This window comes from Ambystoma mexicanum, chromosome 2p, assembly GCF_040938575.1.
Source record: "Ambystoma mexicanum isolate Mex_15411 chromosome 2p, UKY_AmexF1_1, whole genome shotgun sequence".
Classification (NCBI taxonomy): domain Eukaryota; kingdom Metazoa; phylum Chordata; class Amphibia; order Caudata; family Ambystomatidae; genus Ambystoma; species Ambystoma mexicanum.
The window spans coordinates 793,761,456-793,780,827 of NC_090923.1; the positions used below are offsets into that span (position 1 = coordinate 793,761,456).

General features: G+C 45.7%; 1 protein-coding gene across 1 annotated transcript in view; it reads right to left on the bottom strand.

The window, feature by feature from the left end:
- Positions 1–19,372, bottom strand: part of LOC138566800 (inositol-trisphosphate 3-kinase A-like) — a 796,057-nt gene that overhangs the window by 416,004 nt on the left and 360,681 nt on the right. The window lies entirely within an intron of this gene.

The following is a 19,372-nucleotide window of genomic DNA, read 5'->3' on the forward strand; positions in this document are numbered from 1 at the left end:
CTTTAGCTTTTTGGGATGCTTGCAGATTTTGAGTTGTGAAGCCCTCAATCTCAAGCTGGTGTACTAGCCAGGTTTCCTGAAATGTTACAATATCATTGAGCCCCCAAAGATCTTTAAGTTGTTTCTTTTTCAGAAAACTTGGCCCTCGCGTATTCCAGCAGATCAGCTTCAGGCTACTTTGCCTAAAGGCAATTTGTCTATGTGCCCAATTTTAAGATTATTTGAGTGATAATCTCAGGGAGCTTTGCCAAGAGTTCTCCGTTTTGGTTTGAACCTTGAAGAGAGCTTGCATCTTTCTTCTGCGGGACCCCACCCGGGGCCCCCATCTTAACTCCTGCACTTCCCCCTAAGCTTTCCATATTTGGGGGGGGACTCTTTGTTTTCTTCAAATGTTTCAAAGACGGTAAGGCCTGCCCGGGCCAGATCAGCCCTTTAGTTTAAGATTGCTTATTTTGCTCTTCTGGATTTCAAGACAATTTCTACAAAATGATGGTCATGTATAAGTGGAAATTTGACATATTCAATGTCTACGCTTGCAAAGAGGTACAGGTTTGGAACCATATTCAGGTAGGATAGGATAGCCAGTCTATTGAGTGATTTATTTCTGTTAGGGGCCTGCCTTAACCAGACTTTTGGGATGGCAAAGTCGGCCTCTTCTATAGTTTTGGCAACTGATGGTTCTTGAATTGTGCTCTGTTCTGGCCCCTCCTTTGAGCCGCTTCCAGTAGTGAGCTCCAGTTTTCTACATTTATATTTCCCTATATTTCCCTAGGCCATTCCATGTGTCCTGACACAGATTAAGTTTGCCGGCCTCTCTCCATCTTGTATGATTTGTTGAGGGGGGCTTATTTCAGAACTAAGCAGCGTTTTCTCTGTTCGCTTTATAAATATTGGTGCTAGTTTCAGATGCATCTTTGCGGACTCCCCTGCTGTTTCAAAAACTAGAGCCGATTTTTGAATCTCGGTTTCTTTTTTTCTCATAAATAATGGGGCTATCTTAATATTTATTTGATCTTTTCCAGAGCTTTGTTTGCTTGTTATCGTCGGTGTGGGGGTAGAGGGGGGGGGGGGGGGGAGGGGGAATGGGTGGAATCAAATGGATCCGTCTGAAGGCCAATACTTGAGCATTGGATCTTTTTTTCCGCTGGGCTTTATTTTTTCTCGTGGGAAATCTTTTTAAACCGATTAACGGCATATATAGTTTGTCACTGTAGCCTCATGAAAATGGTGTAAAGTGCTCCTGTATGCTGTACTGTGGGGACATGGCATTTACTGGATTTGTTCATGTGTTAATGCATAGGGTACATTGTATGGCTTTTTGACACATTTTTCTCAAAGATTGTGCTGCAACATGCATCATTCAGAACATTATTTTTCAAAAATTGAAAGAAATGTTAATTGTTCTTGGCAGATATGGGGTGGATGGAAAATTCCCCCAAGTTAAATGTCGCCCGATTAAAACATCCAACAGAATCTACATTTTTAGCTATAAACTGTAATTTGTTTTAAGTTGATAGAAGCTTCCTTTCCAAAGATAAGATTTTTCAAAGGATAATATTTTTGATTAAAACACTGTCCATTAGCTTTCCTATTCCCTTGCACATCCTCCCTCCTGATTTGAAAACATGCTACGGTAGGGTTTCTTTTGCTGTGCACAGAATATCAGATACAAGTCTCAAGATTTGAAGCTAATGGACTTTGAGGCGTTTGAAATGATTAACGCGATAGGCCACTTTGAACTTGACAGGTCCAGGGTCATCTGGCACTGCTTTATTTACCAGTTTCAATGATGGATCCCAATATTCTGTGTTGCCTCCAGCACTACAGATAAGAGGTGAATCTGCCACTTTCACTCCCTAAAAATAGGCAAAAACTACCAAAAAATAAAATTAAGGAGTAAAAATACTCTGAACAAAAAACAGGGAATATACATGTAGAATCTTGTGGCCCTGCTGTTACCCCAAACAGCTCCATGGATGTGTTTGGCCCAGTTGTGAATGTAGTACAAGAGGAAGAAATTATTATTATTGCTGCCTGGTCGGAAGAAGTAAAGCATGAATCTTTTAATGCACATGAATAACTATGTACAAAGAAATAATTACTACAGAAACATTCCGTTTTCCTGCTAAAACCTTTTTACTTGCCTATAAAATACTCCCATTCGGAAATTTCAAATTAAAGCACACAGTGTATTCAAAGTGAAATCCATGCATGGCAGAATAAAATGAATGTTCAAATGCTGGTTCCTGTTTCTACATTAAATCTCACATTATTTTGGTTAAACAAAATCGACAGCAAGTAGCGTCATTGAAATGGAATACAGTACTCTATAGCACATGAGTGCAATCTGCTATGTGCTCGGGACAAAGTGACAAACGTAATAATATCCCAGACTTTTTCATTTGTGTTATGTTCGCCAATCAATGTGTTGCAACCGCTATGCTCTTTTGGTGGTAAACAATTGCAGTGATTTGCATCTTGCATCATAACGGGGCATTCCTTTTCATCATGGCAGCGAACAAGGTGTGCAATCCAACAGGAGGCATAATTTGTGATTGGCACCCCTCTCACTCTTTCTCAACGGCTTTTCTCAGTACACTTTATTTTAGGCCAATATCCTTTGCTCCAGAGTCTTACAGAACGCAGGCAACCTGGTTATGATACATTCAGCTTCATCCTGCAGTTCTCAAAGTCTCTTTAGACCAGAGGAGAATCTTTGATGAGCAAGGGATAACACCCCAAAAAACAAATGTGCTCAGGTTCCATTGCAAATCAGATATTTTGACATACAGATAACATAAGAGCAACCTGTTTTATGAGTGACAGGAGTCTTTAAGAAGCTGAAAAGTGTGATGAATCCGATGGAGTCATCACCGATTTCCAGGCAGTGACCTCCTCCCATGTGGCCAGAAGCTGCTAACTGATCCTAACCCTGGGGGCAGCTATATGAGGGAAGATCACAAGGGGAGAGACAACCTCCAGGGAGATGTCATAGCTTCATCGGGTGAGACATGATATCCACCATTTTCCCTTGAAGATAACCCTGCCATACTCCATACCCTCATGGCCTATTTTTACACTTCTACTCATCCTCCTATGAATAATATAGAAAACCTTTCCCAAAGTCCTATAGGCCAACCTTACAATTCTGGTATGCCTTCTAGAATTTGTGAAAATACCTTCTCCAGTTCCACCTATCAATCATCCAGGACGGACTTACCATTGAAAACCATTAAAAATGTTTATTCCAGTTCTTCGTGCCAAATGTCAGGACCAATACCATGCATGGCTTTAAAGAGATTGCGGTACTTGAAGGAGTGTCTGACACTCACGGGTGAAGAAACAGGAGCCCAGGAGTTCCCTATGGAACCAAAGAGAAATCATTGGACATCACCCATGTGGCACCTTCACTGTGTGCAGATTCACTAGAAAAATGAACTCCTTCAAGAAATAGCACAGAGTGAGCGGACCCTCTAGAATTTCTTCGATTGCAAGACTAGTAGGGTGATATACGTGATACAATGCCCTTCTGGACTACGATATGTGGGTCAGACTGGTCACCCTGTCAACAAACAAATAGGGGAGCACAGCTCCAAGATCAGATTTAGGGGCCACACCGCACCACTGGTCTCACATGTCATTGAACTACAACATGGACCTAATAACATTCTGTGGTGGATGTGGTGAACACTAATACCAACGTTATGAATGCATTTTTGGAAAAAGAAGCATGGTGATGCATAAACTCCAGACCCAGAGTAAAAGTCTGAATGAATTTATGCCCCTATATGTTTGAACCTGAAGCTACACAAAGTATGTCGATTCCGCTGTGTGGGCGATTGTAACACGAAGCAACAACACGACTAAGATGCCGGCAGGACACTAGATTACCTACCACCCATTACTCATGAATCGCAGGAGGAGCTGCTGTTCTGCATGCCACCATGCATTCCTCGCATGACCATAAAATAGTAAGGATTTGTTTCACAATGCTCTTACAGAACACAGCCCCCTACTGGCCACAGGTCGATGTGTTTATTTCCCATGCTGTAAATTCATGCCCCCATGAGCACCACTGGGACATCCACATAACACTTCAGATTGACCCATTTGGAAAATATACATCACCTTCCAAATGAACAGAAGTCCTTGTAGGTGCACATAGTTAACATACTTATATGCCCCTGTTTTTCAAAGTACTATTCACGTGCATACTAATCAGGATCTCATGTTCATCTACACATTGGTTTCCTACAGATGGAAACCCTCCAACATGTCTGCGAATTTCACTGTGCATCACAGTATTAGTTTCCTTTGTATGGAACCATTCAAACGTGTCTGCCCTCGGCATGACTGTTTTGCATCAGGCACACCCCCAGCACGAACGTGCCCCGATGTGATCACAGGTATTTCGACTATATGTTTCAAGGTGATGGCGGCCGCGCCTTTCCCCCCTCACCCCACCCAAGTGCCTGCATCAGTGGACACCTAATCCAATCTGCCAAGGTATTCTTCACTGCTTTAGATCACATACCCGCACCCAGGCTTACCGAGATACAGCCACAATTTACAATTTCGAGGTCCCTAGACGAGCATTATAATTCACCCCGCGTGTCTGTCAGTTTGTTTCCCTTGACAGCTGAAAGACTAGACACATTTCTCAACTCTAATGGCCACGCATCCTTCGCATGTATAATACAGAAAAGCTAGGCCGTGGGGGGTTTCTAAACACCAACAACTGCAGTTAACTCCTTTCTGCACAGGTCGTCCCCAGAACATTAACCAACAGTACTGGGCGGTTTTCTCACAAACTGTATTCCATGCCCATATTGTCTTTTCTCTATCAGAATCAAGATCTCCTCCACACGCACCCTGCTACAGCACTACAAATGACATCCCCACACAGTCCAAAGTCTAGGTTCGTGTAGGAGACAAAAGTGGATTAACAATGACTGCCAATTTAAAACTGGCTTGACATACTTTTTTGGTACACTTTTATATTTCAGATCCATTGCTCCAAGGTTTCACACAGATTGACTTCATACATAAAAGAGGTAGGGATCGTCCCTTAAAGCATAATGCAGATTGGGACATGTAGAAATTGTTATACTACTAGTATCCACTATGCTATTGAAGAGAAAAATCTAATATAATTTGAATCAGATTAAAGTTATGGTGTATCCTAACAGCGGTTATCACATTTACTTTACGCCATTATAAATACTGAAAACATTCCTTCCTAATTTGAAAAAAGATTTTTTAATGGGATATCTTTGCTTTTTACTTTTTAATTTTTGAACAAACCATTAATGGCACAGAAATTGGTGAAACAAATTCCAAAATATTTTTCTTTCTAAGAATTGCTTAAACTCAAAATCACATGAAAGACAATAGTCTAGGACTTGCTTAAACTCAAAAATCACATGAAAGATAATATAACAAATTTAAACACAAGTGCAAAAAAGAGCTTAAAAAGTCAAAAAGTTCATGCCTACCCCCGGGGAACCAGACCAGGTCCAGCAGCCCCGAAAGCAGGCATCAAGTTATTTTGAGCAAGCCCAAAAACCCCTGCTAGGGGTTGTTTGGGTGCGGTCCTGGCGCCTATGGCGCCAGGCTCATATGGAGAGCCAGTCCTGGTGCCATAGGCGCCAGGCTCAGAGTTGGGCTTACCTGATGCAGACCATGCTGCAGAGCTCCAAGCCAAATGAGGCTTGGAAGGGACTATTTTACCTAGGGACTATTTTTTACTCGGGTGGGGCTGGGGAGGAATACTTACCTGGGACTACTTTGGAGGCTATTTAAACCACGCCCGAAGAGCAGCACACGCTTCGCGTTATTCTGCATCCAGCAGCGTAACGCTCACCGTGTCTGCAAGCCTGCATACAGTCTTCTGCCACGCCCGCCTCGAGTCTGCAGCTCCTAGAAAAAGGGAGGAACAGAAGGAGAAGAGGTTAGAATAAGAGCAAAACCTTCGATCCTTACTTGAATTCCGGATCCACCGCGCCTTCGAGCTGGAAGAAAGAAGCATTTTACGCGCGCCGCCTCGCCTGCTGCAGCGCCGCTCTGAACTCACTGGCCTTCGCAGCATCCTCACGATCCACCGCATCCTTCTGCACGTTCCCGCCACACTCTGGCACCTAACGGGAACACAAGAACAGCAAAGGTGAGCCAAGGGAATAAACAGAAGCAATAGTAACTACCCCCATAAACTTACCCGATTACCGCCGGGGGTACTATTCCTCTTCACGGGTCAGCGCAGTCTCCATTGCATCCTCGCCGTACCCCGGCCCCTAAGGGGAACAAAAGGACAACAAGGTGAGACGAAGGGACAAACAAGGGGAACTCTTCTCACCACAATAGACTTACCTAATTTTACCGCCTGAGGCATTATTCCCTGAACTTCATATTTTCTCTCCACACCTGAATAAGGGAACAAGCCACAGGTTACATTCTGGCCTTATTTTATTGAACTGTGCAGGAAAGGCCAAATCCTTACCTGAACTTCGTCAGCTACCACGAGGAACTCTTCGCTGGGGTCAAGCTGCAAACTGCAAGGAATCGGACAAGAGTGAAAGTCAGACATGTGAATTCTTACAAACTACATACTTTTCGGAGTCAATATTGTTCTGGAACTCACCACCTCCTTTGAGCCAGTGAAGCAACTGGCTATAAATGCGCCCCTGCGCTCAATGCAGGATGGAGAGCTCATCTTTTCAAACCATCAGGTGAGACTATAAGAGGGAACATCAAAGGTGATCTGTGGGGAGAACAGCGGGGGTGGGGGGGATTTACGCTCAACCCCACGGGTGGTTAATTCCCTTTCTCCATTTACAGAAGAATATTCCTACGGGCCTAGCAAACGAAGCTAGGTGGGCCAGTCCAGTCCGGTCCGTCATCTCGGCCCTAAGCGTCACATTGGTGTAGACCGCAGCTGTCCAGTTCCGATCGACGCCTCTGTGGGAGCCAGGTGAGCGTAACAAAAACAGAGAAAGAAAACAGAGAAAACTCAGGAAACAGAAAAAACTCAGAAAACAGAAAAGAGAGCCTTATTGAATAAGGCACCAAATCTTTTGGAGTAGATAAATGCAGGAAAAGGTGAGTGAGAAATTAAGAAAATTGAGGGACCCTACGGCCTAAATTAGTATTCCAGATTCCACAGTTCCATAATTGCAGGTCACAGATTGACTTCTGGCCACCCTCGTCCCACTCAGGTTGTGGGGGGTTTTCAACCCAAGGTCAGCAACGATGCGGCTACGGCCAGCAGCAGTTAAGTAGCCTTTCCTTTGCTTATATGTAATTAGTAACTCAGTAATTCAACCATTCGGTGCTCTTTCCCCCAGGGTCACCCTATTCCTGGCCCAGAAGGAAGCATACCAGCTCATTTTACCGAAACATCTAGGGAAGACAAGCACATAACTAATGCCTACTTTAGTACCTGTCTTATTAACAGCTAGTATTTAGCGTCTCCGGTAACATAATGGGCTCAGAAAAACATTTGTAATAAAGAGACCATACAAAATACTGTAAAATATGGTACAACTAATTAAAACATGTTATGTGGGTAACACATGTCCACTTTTGATATAAAATGTGTTTTTGTTGCTACGACTACTGCAAATAAGACATTAAATGTCATGTATACTTAAAAAAGAGGAATGCACATAGAAGTGCATATGAATTGTCCTGTTAGGACACTTTATGTTACCCAAGTCCTATAGGCCAACCTTCCAACTCTGGTCTGCCTTCTAAAACTTGTAAAAAGACCTTTTCCAGGTCCACCCATCAATCATCCAGGATTGACTTGCCATTGCAAACCATTAAGAATGTTTATTCAAGTTATTCATGTCAAATGTCAAGAGTGGACTTCCTTTCCCAGAATTACCCAAAATAGTGGGCAAGGAAGAAGGGTCGAGCAAAGCAGAGCGAAGGAGGCCACCAGCCCAGCAAGCATTCTAGTTGTTGGGAAATTTAAGGAGCAGAAGCAGAGAGTTGATGTCTGCTGCTGGCAGGAGAGAGCTGCGCCTCTGCGCGAGGATCGAGAGACTGAAATGCCGAGACCAGTGTGGTGGAGCCAGGCGGCTCATGAGCCAAGGAGGAAGAAGCTGCTGCATGAGGAGGACACGCTGCAGGAATGCCAGGCGCCAAGAGACCCCTGGGCATTCACAGGTGCAAGCAAGCAGGGCTTCACTCACCAGAGCCTGGAACGAAGCAGACGATCCAAGTGAAAGCCGCAAAAGACGGGAATGCCAATAGGAAGCGGTCGCAAGAAGGAATCGAACAGAAAGCCTTCACTGGCTGACTGCGGGAGAATCCAGGAACTACAACAAGAGGCGGTAAGTCCTCCCAGCGACAGCAGGGCGTATCGGTGGCCGTACTGAATGCAAGAAATTGTAAATAAAGCAACCAAAAGAGAAAGAAAGAACCTATTGTTGAAGGGGGAATTGACCTATGGGCAAAACCTGTACAAGTATATGAATGTATATGGTGCAAGTATATGGGAAACCCGGACAGGATAATACTTCAAGAAGATAGATTATCAAACAAAGCATATATGCAATTCAGGGAGGGGGCACGGACACTGTATTTGCAGAAGTCCTGGCAGGAGAGTATATCAGGCAATTACAAGAAAGGATTGTGTTAATCAGGAGAAAAGACGTTGTGAGAAGAAACATCTGGGATAGGAAATAATGGTGTTAACCAGGCGAAGAAGAGCAACATTTTGGCTGAAAAATATACCAAAAATCCCAAGAGAGACAAAAGTATAAACCCAGGGGGTTCTGTGTGCCAGCTTTGTTGCTGGCCACGAAAGGCACAAGAAACTGTTTGTGAAAACACCAGAGAGTACAGAGAAATCCAGGGCAATGAAGCCACCCACTGGATAAAGGACCTTTATTCTTGTAGAACATTTGTGTTGGAGCTATTTATTTTTCCTTTATGAGACTATGAAGCACCCAAGGTTAAAGACATTACTATCTTCACCTTCGTTTTAGTTTATAGTGGAAGGACCAGAATAGAACTTTGGACACAGGACAGTTTTTGTTTTGGACATTCGGATACAGACAGATCCTTTGTTTTTGGTTTAGGTAGGGAACTTCCTCTTAGAGCAGAGTCCGAGATGCATTTTCCCCAACTCCTTTTATTTGCAATCAAAGTCTTTAACCAAAATAATGGCCAACTTGTGCCTTAGTTTGATTCCCGACTTCTCACAAAAGCAAGCTGAACATCTGATCTGTGCACACATTCACTGAGTAGGTTAACATCCTAAAAAGGAACATTATCTACCAATTCGACTTTTTGTTTAATACAGTGCCAATATACTTAAATACTTTTTTGTAGAAATATCAGTGTCTCTTAAATAGCCCATTGTTGTTCATGTGGTTTTGCAGTGCCTGTTCTTGGAAACAGACTATGTCCTCCTGGCACCTGGTTCTGCCTGCTTCAATGTCTGCGATTTCATCTGACCTGAGATGTAGCTCTAAAGATCACAGTTTGGTGAGCTAAATGACTTGTTGGTTATTTTTGAGGCATCGGCCACTGGGTAGAGGGTCTTCAGCCCACCCCTTTTGTTCAGGGGGCTGCTCTCTTCCCCCGAGGGACATTTGTTCATTGATCATAGAAAATAGTTGGGGTTAGGGTCAAAAGCCCTGGCTGCCTTTCTTGAATCTTTGGGAAGTACCTGCTCTGATGCTCAGTCACACCCCCTGACCTTAGCAGTCCTTTTGAGTCTCTTTGCCCCCCCCCTTCCAACGGTTGGGCAATCCCACACTTGGACTACCACAGGCCAGATGTTGGTGGAGTGTTCTTGGATCGGGGTCTTTCTGGAAGGCTATTCCTGATCGTCTAGCTCCCGGAATAGGGTTGCGGTTATTCATCTTTTATGCCGCTAGAGTGCAGACGCCCTGTTTTGCTCAGTTTCTCTTGGCTCTGAGAGCTGGCTTAATTTTCTTTCTTCCCTAGTCATGGTCTGGGTGTTCCTGGGTTTGGACCGTTGAAGACTAGGGCCGTTAGCCGTCCTGGCATAGACGGTCTGGATAAGTGTCTTTCCATTGCACATGGATTTCTATGTCTCCCCTGTTGGTTTCAGTAAAGAACATCCTCCACACTTCCCTCTCTCTCATGGGGGTGCTGGGGTGCTGCTTGCGACTGTCCGTGGGATGGCCACTGCTCCTGTTGTGTAGGAAGGTAAGGGGGTGATCATTCCTTTGCAGTCCAGGCATTGGCTTGTCCAATCTTTGGGTCTTTTCTATACTCCATAGAATAAGTGCTGTGAAGAGGAAGAAGGACGTGGAGGTAATGCTTGCTTATTGGCAATCTTCATTACGCCTCGTCTTCTTCGTCACAATACTGACAGCTTCGTCTCCCTCCCTGGTGGTAGGATCGTCCTGGTTCCTTTGGTAAGGATGTGATTGATCAGGTGCTTTATACCCCAGAATATAAGGGGCAGGGGCTAAACAAATACCCTCAGAGTAAGTACTTTGAGGAGGAAGAGGACTAGGATTAATGAAGATTACCGCTAAGTGATCAGAGCATTATTTTATTTCCTGTTTTCTTTCAAGCTGGGAACATTATTTTGTTGCTTATTCCACGCAGTTTCAATTTTGCTTTAGATTGTGTGAATATTCTTATTGTTTATGGCCACAATGTTATGTTTTTTTTTTTTCTTCAATATAACTTTTTATTTGCATTTTAACATTACAACGGTGCATCAGACATTTCTTAAGAGTTTGCTACATCTTCTCGCAAGATGAGTTCATGGTTTGGTTAGTTGTCCATCTTTTTTTTAACCCAACCAACGGGTGACAGGGGGTCTGCGGGATAGAGTTGGGAATTGTTCCGCAAAGTCCATAAATGGGGCCCAAGTGTTCTGGAGGTTGCTCGGGTTCCCTGCTCGTAGGGCGGTGATCTTTTCTGCGACTGCTGTGTCCCAGCATTTTGCCCACCACAGCGGGATTGATGGGCCTGTTGGGTTCTTCCAAAGGCGGGCAAGTGCTATTTTTACAGCTGTTAGGAGGTGTGCACATATGCGGGCTAGGTGTCCAGTGAGGGGGAGTTCACCGTCGCCTGTGTCCCCCAGTAGTACTATCCCTGGGTCCCAGGAGATGGTAAGGCCTGTGATTGCTTTTATGTGGTTCAAGATTTCTCTCCAATAAGCTTCCGCTTGTGGGCATGACCATAACATGTGGAACAGAGTTCCTTCGGATTTGCATCCCCGCCAACAGTCGGACAGAATGTTTGGGTCAATTTTGTGCAGCCGGGCAGGAGTGATGTAGTATTTATAGAAGATTTTGTAGTTGCATTCTCTGTTGGTGCATTGGGAGCTTTTCAGATTCCTCGTCCATATCTTGTTCCAGGTGTTCTCGTCCAATGGACGCCCCAGATCTTTTTCCCAGTCGGTCATGTATTTTTCTTTGCTTGCGGGGTCGTATTTGTCCAGCAGCCGGTACAGCTTTAGGTGGTGTTGCTGTGAGTGTGCGTTCTAGCGGTGTTAGTTCTCTAGAGCCTTTCTCCTGATAGTCCTTTGTGATAGCCAATGCCTTATCTGAGTGTATCTGAATCTTTCAGATTCTGGGACCTTGAATTTGGTTTTATACTCCTCGAATGTTAGAGGGTTGCCTCCTGCCAGGAAGTCTGATATTCGTAGGCCTCTGGATTTCCATGCAGTGAAGCTCAGGGGGTGTAGGCCTGGGGAGAAGTCTGGGTTGCCCCAGATTGGAGATAGAGGGCCTGTGATGTCTGTGGGCCCCCATTTGCGTGATGCAACTTTTCAGTTTGCTATTGTGTTGTATGTCATGTTCAGAGGTGAGGTCGAGCGTTTGCTTGCGTTTGTCAAGAAATCAGCGTCTGCTCCCCGCTCCATCCAGCGTTATGTCAAAACTACACATTCCACAATTCCAAAACACACGGAGCCGAAGCGTTTCCAGAGTATCAGACAACGCTGGGGGTTGCCGTGGAAACGTTGGTTGCCTGAGCACGTTCGTGCACGAGTACGTCATGGCAACGTTCCCCGCAGGGTCACGTGATCAGTTTAAATCTCCGCCCGGCATTCGGAACGCTGCTTCTGAATTTTCGATTTTTGGAGCTCCCTACTGTGTTCTTGTCTGGCCTGTTATTCTTGGGCCCTGTTTTTGTCTCACGGATTGATCTTGAACTACCCTTAAACCTTGTATTGGATCCTACCTGTTTACTCGACCTCGGAACGAACGACCATTCTTTTGCCTGGCATTTTCTGTATTTGGCGTCTCGGACCTTTTCTTGCACTTATCACGGAACTCTCTTACTTAGGAAATACTGTCACTCGGAACATTGTTCTTTGGACCTTCCGCATTTCTTTTGGAACTTATCACAAGAAACTGGGATTATTCACAGACATTTTTCCATTAGGCGTCCGCGTGCCGGCGGGTATAGGTTGGATTGTCCCTGTTTTCGGAACTGGTATCATCGGACGAACTTCCTTTCATCTTCCTTTCCACGACAAAGAATATTACACTGTCAAGCACCAAATCTGATATCCTGGTTATCCTGGCCCTCTGTCCTGCCTGATTTACTATCCTTGCCCAGAGGTATTCCCTACGTGAGTACGTTGTTTGATCTACATTCATTTGCCTTGTTTATGTCTTATTTCATGAACCCAACTCCTGACATTGTGTTCTTTGTCTAGGTAGCTGTGTTCCGAATCATATAATCTTCTGGGCAATTCCCCTTCCAATATAGTCCCTTTGTACTATTGGGAGTTGCATTGTCTGGAAGGTTTCTACGGCTACACTACGCGCTCAACTGAATCCTGGTATTACCAAGTTTTGCGTGGGTGGTTCTTACATATTCAGAAGCCGCGTATCCATTATAATGGACACTGCCGATGATCCGTTGGCAGCTTTGGTTCAGTTGGTTTCTGGTTTACGCGCAGATATGACTGCGGCTCATGATGCCACCCAGCGTCGGTTCGACGCCCTTCAGGCCGGGTTGCAGGCGGGTGGCGGTGTTAGCGCCCCTCCTTCTGGTTCTGCCCTTGGAGCTGGCGTTCCTCGACAAGAGAATGCACCTGTGTACATGACGGCCCAGTTTCCCTTGGCCCCTCCGGAACGTTTCATGGGGGATCCTAAGACGTTCCGCACTTTCATCAACCAATGTAGGCTGCATTTTTTGTGCCGTCCTACGTCTTTCCCTGATGCCACTACCAAGGCGGCTTTTGTGTTATCCTACCTTGGGGGCACGGCAGCGGTCTGGGCAAACCCATTACTGGAACAAGGGAGCCATCTTTTGTACGACTGTGATGCTCTCAATCTCTGCTATGTCCCGTGTCTTTGACACACGGTATAAATCCCAAGCCTCGGATTTGGAATTACTCTCTTTACAACAGAAGGATTCGTCTTTGTTGTCCTACCTAGCCAAGTTTAACCAACTGGTGGCGGAGACGGATTGGCCTGAGGCAAAGAAAGGGGCTCTATTTTACAAAGGGCTTTCGGACTCTCTCAAGGATGTTTTGTCCACTGTCCCAGTGATTCCTACTGGTTTTTCGGAGTTGGTTGATCTAGTTCTTCAAATCGATGCACGGAGGGCAGAACGCAAAGGGGAAAAGAGTCTGGTTCCCTATCCTACGCCAGTAGCTGCTGATCAGAGCCATGCTACGCCTGAACCTATGCAGATAGGTACCCTCAGGGCTCCGCTCTCGTCTGAAGAAAGAGAGAATCGTAGGAAGAACAACTTATGTTATTACTGTGGCTCCTCGGAACATTTCCTGAGACAGTGCCCCAAAAAACCACGAAAACAGGGAAACTCCAAAGCTCGGCAATAGAGAGCCCCTTTGTAGAGTCCCTTGAATACGGCTCTGATACCATGGTTTTGTTTCCTATAACGGTTGATGTCTGCGCTCCTTCCATTGTTTCTTGTACAGCGGACGCTATATTGGATTCAGGGGCCACTGGGAATTATGCCGACAGCCAGTTTGTTAAGAATCATGGTATTCCTCTGATTCCCAAGCCTTCTCCTGAACTGGTCAACGCCGTTGACGGCACGACCTGGTTATCTGGTCTGGTTACTGAACAAACGGTAGATCTTTGCATGAATACGTCCTCTGGGCATACCGAGACCATAGCCTTTGACGTCATTACAGCACCCCAGTTCAAGTTAATCCTTGGGTTGCCCTGGCTAAGGAAACACAATCCGTTAGTGGATTGGGCTAAAGGGACGGTTTCTTTTTATTCTGAATACTGTGCTACGTCTTGTGGGACATCAGGATCCTCTTCTGTGGGACCAAGTACTCATCTCTTGGATTCCGCTCTGGTCATTGGAGCAGTCATGAACCCGGTATTACCTGGGGAGTACCGAGAGACTTTAAGGACGTATTTGACAAGAGAGGTGCTGAGATTCTACCACCACATCGACAGTATGACTGTCCCATTGATTTGGTTCCTAATGCTGTTATACCATCTGGTCGTGTCTATTCCTTAACCCACAAAGAGGACTTAGTGCTCAAGGAGTATCTGGACAAGTCTTTGGCTTCTGGCTTCATCAGGCCATCACGTTCTCCGGCGGCATCACCTCTTTTCTTTGTTCCAAAGAAAGAAGGCGATTTGCGCCCTTGCATCGACTACCGTGCATTGAACGCTGTCACCATCCGTAATCAATACCCAATTCCGCTCATCTCGGTTCTTCTAGACCAATTGGGTTCTTCTACCATCTTCACCAAGTTGGATTTGCGGGGCGCTTATAATTTGGTCAGAATACGGAAGGGTGACGAGTGGAAGACGGCGTTTAAAACCAAGTACGGCCTGTATGAGTATTTGGTCATGCCTTTTGGTTTGAGCAATGCCCCGGCTACGTTTCAGTATTTTATTAATGATGTTTTCAGTGATTTACTCGACCACTATGTCATTGTATATCTTGATGATATCCTGATCTACTCACCGGACTATGAAACCCATGTTCAACACGTCTCCACGGTGCTACAAAGGCTCCGAGACAATCACCTCTATGCTAAAATAGAGAAGTGCATCTTCCATGTCCAGCATGTGGAATTCCTGGGATACGATATCACAAACCAGGGAGTCGGTATGAGCGATTCCAAAGTAAGGGCTGTATTGGACTGGCCTGCTCCTACGTCTATCAAATCCTTGCAGTCTTTCTTAGGGTTTGCGAACTTTTATAGACGTTTCATTCGCTCATTCTCTGCTATTGTTGCCCCTTTGACTGCCCTTACCAGTCCTAAGAATGGGTTCAAGTGGACGGCGGAAGCACAAAAAGCTTTTGACAATCTCAAGATAGCGTTCACCTCCGCGCCAGCCCTCCAGCATCCCAAGTCTATGCAACCATTCTATGTGGAGGCCGATGCTTCGGATCAAGCGGTTGGGGCGGTATTGTCTCAATATTGCAAAGACACAGGTTTCCTTCATCCTGTGGCGTTTCATTCCAGGAAGCTTACCAAATATGAAACAAAATACACTGTCACTGAGCGAGAATTATTGTCTGTACGTGATGCATTCAAGGTGTGGCGACATCATCTTCTGGGTACTGCTGTTCCAGTACAAGTTTACACTGATCATCGCAATCTTCTTGCCATGCAGTCAGTGAAGTGCACCACAGCCAGGCATGCCAGGTGGCACAAATTCTTTTCACAATTCAATTTCCAGATCACGTATCGTCCTGGGGCTCTACATTCCAAGGCAGACGCACTTTCAAGGAGGTATGGGGATGACTCCTCTCCCAAGGAATTTGGTGGAATGTTGTTACCAAAGCAGGTAATATGCTCCTGTACCTTGAAGCCTTCATTAAAGGAATCCATTAGAGAATGGGTTTCGGGGAATCCTCCGGAGATTGAGAATTTGAATATGAACATAATTAACTCCATGCCTTATGTTAAAGGTAGTCTGTATCTTCCAGATGTCGACTCCAGACAAACAGCTTTAAGGTGGGGTCATGATTCTTTGGTTTCAGCCCATTCTGGGGTGCGCAAGACTCTGGAACAGCTCAGGAGATGGTGTTGGTGGCCTTCAATGCAGAAAGATGTCTCGGATTACATCTCTACCTGCGCCATTTGTGCCCAGTGTAAGTCCTCAACCACGAAACCCGTGGGTTTATTGTGTCCCCTTCCGGTTCCTAGCAAACCATGGACCATATCATCTATGGATTTCATCACTGAACTCCCTCCCATTCAGGGTTTTGACACCATATGGGTGGTAATCGATTATTTTTCCAAACTGGCCGTGTTTGTTCCTTGTCAAGGTTTGCCTACGGCGCCGGTTCTGGTGGATCTGTTTCTTCGCCATGTTTTCCGCCGTTTCGGCCTTCCAGGTGTCATAATATCCGATAGAGGCTCGCAGTTCACCTCGCGTTTCTTACTATGTCCCTGGGTGTTGATGCGAGGTATTCCACTGCTTATCATCCGGAAACGGACGGTCAGACGGAACGTTTGAATGCCACACTTGAGCAGTATTTACGTTGTCTAACTATGCAGCATCAGGAATCCTGGTTGTCGGCATTAGCGACTGCCGAATTTGCGTACAACAATTCAGTTCATACTTCCACAGGTACTTCTCCTTTCTTTGCCTTGTATGGTTGTCATCCCCGTTCTTTGCCATTGGATCTTCCAGTCTTGTCAGACAATCCCGCGGTCCAAGACAGTCTTAGGGATATTACTTCTCTACATCAACAGGTGCATTCCCGTTTGAAGGAAGCTCAGGATCGTTCTAAGGAGTACGCCGACCGGCATAGGTCTCCTGCGCCCGATTACCACCCGGGTATGTTGGTCTGGCTTTCCACCAAACATCTCCGTATTCCTATGAGGAGTTGTTTGAAACCCAAATATGTTGGTCCTTATCCTGTCAAGGATGTAATTAATCAGTCTGCAGTGAGACTTGATCTACCGAATACTTGGAAAATCCATCCGGTTTTTCATGTATCTCTTTTGAAGCCCTGTTCGGAGGGGACCAGGCTCCCTGTTCGTCCGCCTCCGGTCAAAGTACAGGGGGAGGAGGAGTATGAGGTGAAGGCTATTCTAGCTACTAAGGTTTCCCGAGGTGTTCGGTATTTCCTTATTGACTGGAAGGGTTATGGTCCCGAGGATCGTACTTGGGAGCCTGAATCCAATGTACATGCTCCGGTTCTCTTGGCTCGATTCTTGGCTTCTCGGGGGGTGAGGGCATCTTTGGGGGAGGATACTGTCAAGAAATCAGCGTCTGCTCCCCGCTCCATCCAGCGTTATGTCAAAACTACACGTTCCACAATTCCAAAACACACGGAGCCGAAGCGTTTCCAGAGTATCAGACAACGCTGGGGGTTGCCGTGGAAACGTTGGTTGCCTGAGCACGTTCGTGCACGAGTACGTCATGGCAACGTTCCCCGCAGGGTCACGTGATCAGTTTAAATCTCCGCCCGGCATTCGGAACGCTGCTTCTGAATTTTCGATTTTTGGAGCTCCCTACTGTGTTCTTGTCTGGCCTGTTATTTTTGGACCCTGTTTTTGTCTCACGGATTGATCTTGAACTACCCTTAAACCTTGTATTGGATCCTACCTGTTTACTCGACCTCAGAACGAACGACCATTCTTTTGCCTGGCATTTTCTGTATTTGGCGTCTCGGACCTTTTCTTGCACTTATCACGGAACTCTCTTACTTAGGAAATACTGTCACTCGGAACATTGTTCTTTGGACCTTCCGCATTTCTTTTGGAACTTATCACAAGAAACTGGGATTATTCACAGACATTTTTCCATTAGGCGTCCGCGTGCCGGCGGGTATAGGTTGGATTGTCCCTGTTTTCGGAACTGGTATCATCGGACGAACTTCCTTTCATCTTCCTTTCCACGACAAAGAATATTACACTGTCAAGCACCAAATCTGATATCCTGGTTATCCTGGCCCTCTGTCCTGCCTGATTTACTATCCTTGCCCAGAGGTATTCCCTACGTGAGTACGTTGTTTGATCTACATTCATTTGCCTTGTTTATGTCTTATTTCATGAACCCAACTCCTGACATTGTGTTCTTTGTCTAGGTAGCTGTGTTCCGAATCATATAATCTTCTGGGCAATTCCCCTTCCAATATAGTCCCTTTGTACTATTGGGAGTTGCATTGTCTGGAAGGTTTCTACGGCTACACTACGCGCTCAACTGAATCCTGGTATTACCAAGTTTTGCGTGGTTGGTTCTTACAGCGTTCTTGAGATTCGTATGTGTGGAAGGTCGCGCAGAGGGATTTTGCACCATGCTTCTTCTATCTGAGCCCAGTATGGGAAGTCGGTGGTCTGCGACCATGTGAACGCTGTGGCTAGTTGGGCGGCTTGTTTATATCTGGAGACCTCTGGTACTCCTAGCCCTCCTACGTTGTGGCCCTTAGTCATTATGCGGCTAGCTATTCAGGCTCTCTCCCCACCCCATATAAATTTCAGTATTGCACGCTGTAGTTCTTTGAGCTCTTTTCCTGGGACATGGGTTGGCAGCGCTGTGCAGTGGTAGATTAGTCGGGGGACTAAGTTCATTTTTGTGGCGGTTACTCTCCCCAACCATGATATTTCCTGCTTAGTCCAGTGTGTTAGGTCCTTTTTTAGTTCTTCGAGTAGCTGTGGGAAGTTGCGCTTGTATATCTGGTCGTGGTGTTTGGGGATGTGCACCCCTAGGTATTGGATTGTATCCTTGGCCTATGGGATGGGAAATTTGGGAGTTCTTCTTTTTGGCTCTTTGGGATGTTGATTGCTAATGCAGCCAACTTGTCGTAGTTCACCTTAAATCCTGAAGCCTTTCCAAATGCGTTAATCTCTTCTCGCATGGCGTCAATGGAGATGGTTGGGCTAGTGATTGTTAGATGGACATCTTCGGCGTATAGTGCCACCTTGTATTCCCTACCGCACACACTGATTCCATGTATGTTTGGGTTCTATCTGATTCTGCTGGCGAAGGCCTCCATGGATAGTGCGAACACTAAGGGGGAGAGCAGGCATCCTTGTCGGGTCCCCCGGTTGATCTGTATTCTGCCAGACCTGTGGCCATTTATTCCCAATTGAGTTGTTGGTGTTTGGTAGTTTGCCATTGTCCAGGTTGTGAATTTGGGCCCAAATCCCATATGCTCAAGGGTGTGCTTGATATATGTCCATTGTACCAGGTCGAACGCTTTGTGTGCGTCCAGGGATATTACCATTAGTTCTTCTTTCTTCCGGTTAGCGCTCTCTATTAGGTCTATTGTTCGCCTGATGTTGTCAAACGTGCTTCTTCCGGGGACGAATCCGGTTTGGTCCCCATCTATCAAGTCCGGGAGCACTCCTCCCAGTATAGCTGCTAGGACTTTCGAGTATAACTTTCCGTCTAGGTTCATAAGAGTTATTGGCCTATAGGCTGTTGCTTGCTTTGGGTCTTTTCCGGGCCTGTGGACCAATATTGTGAGG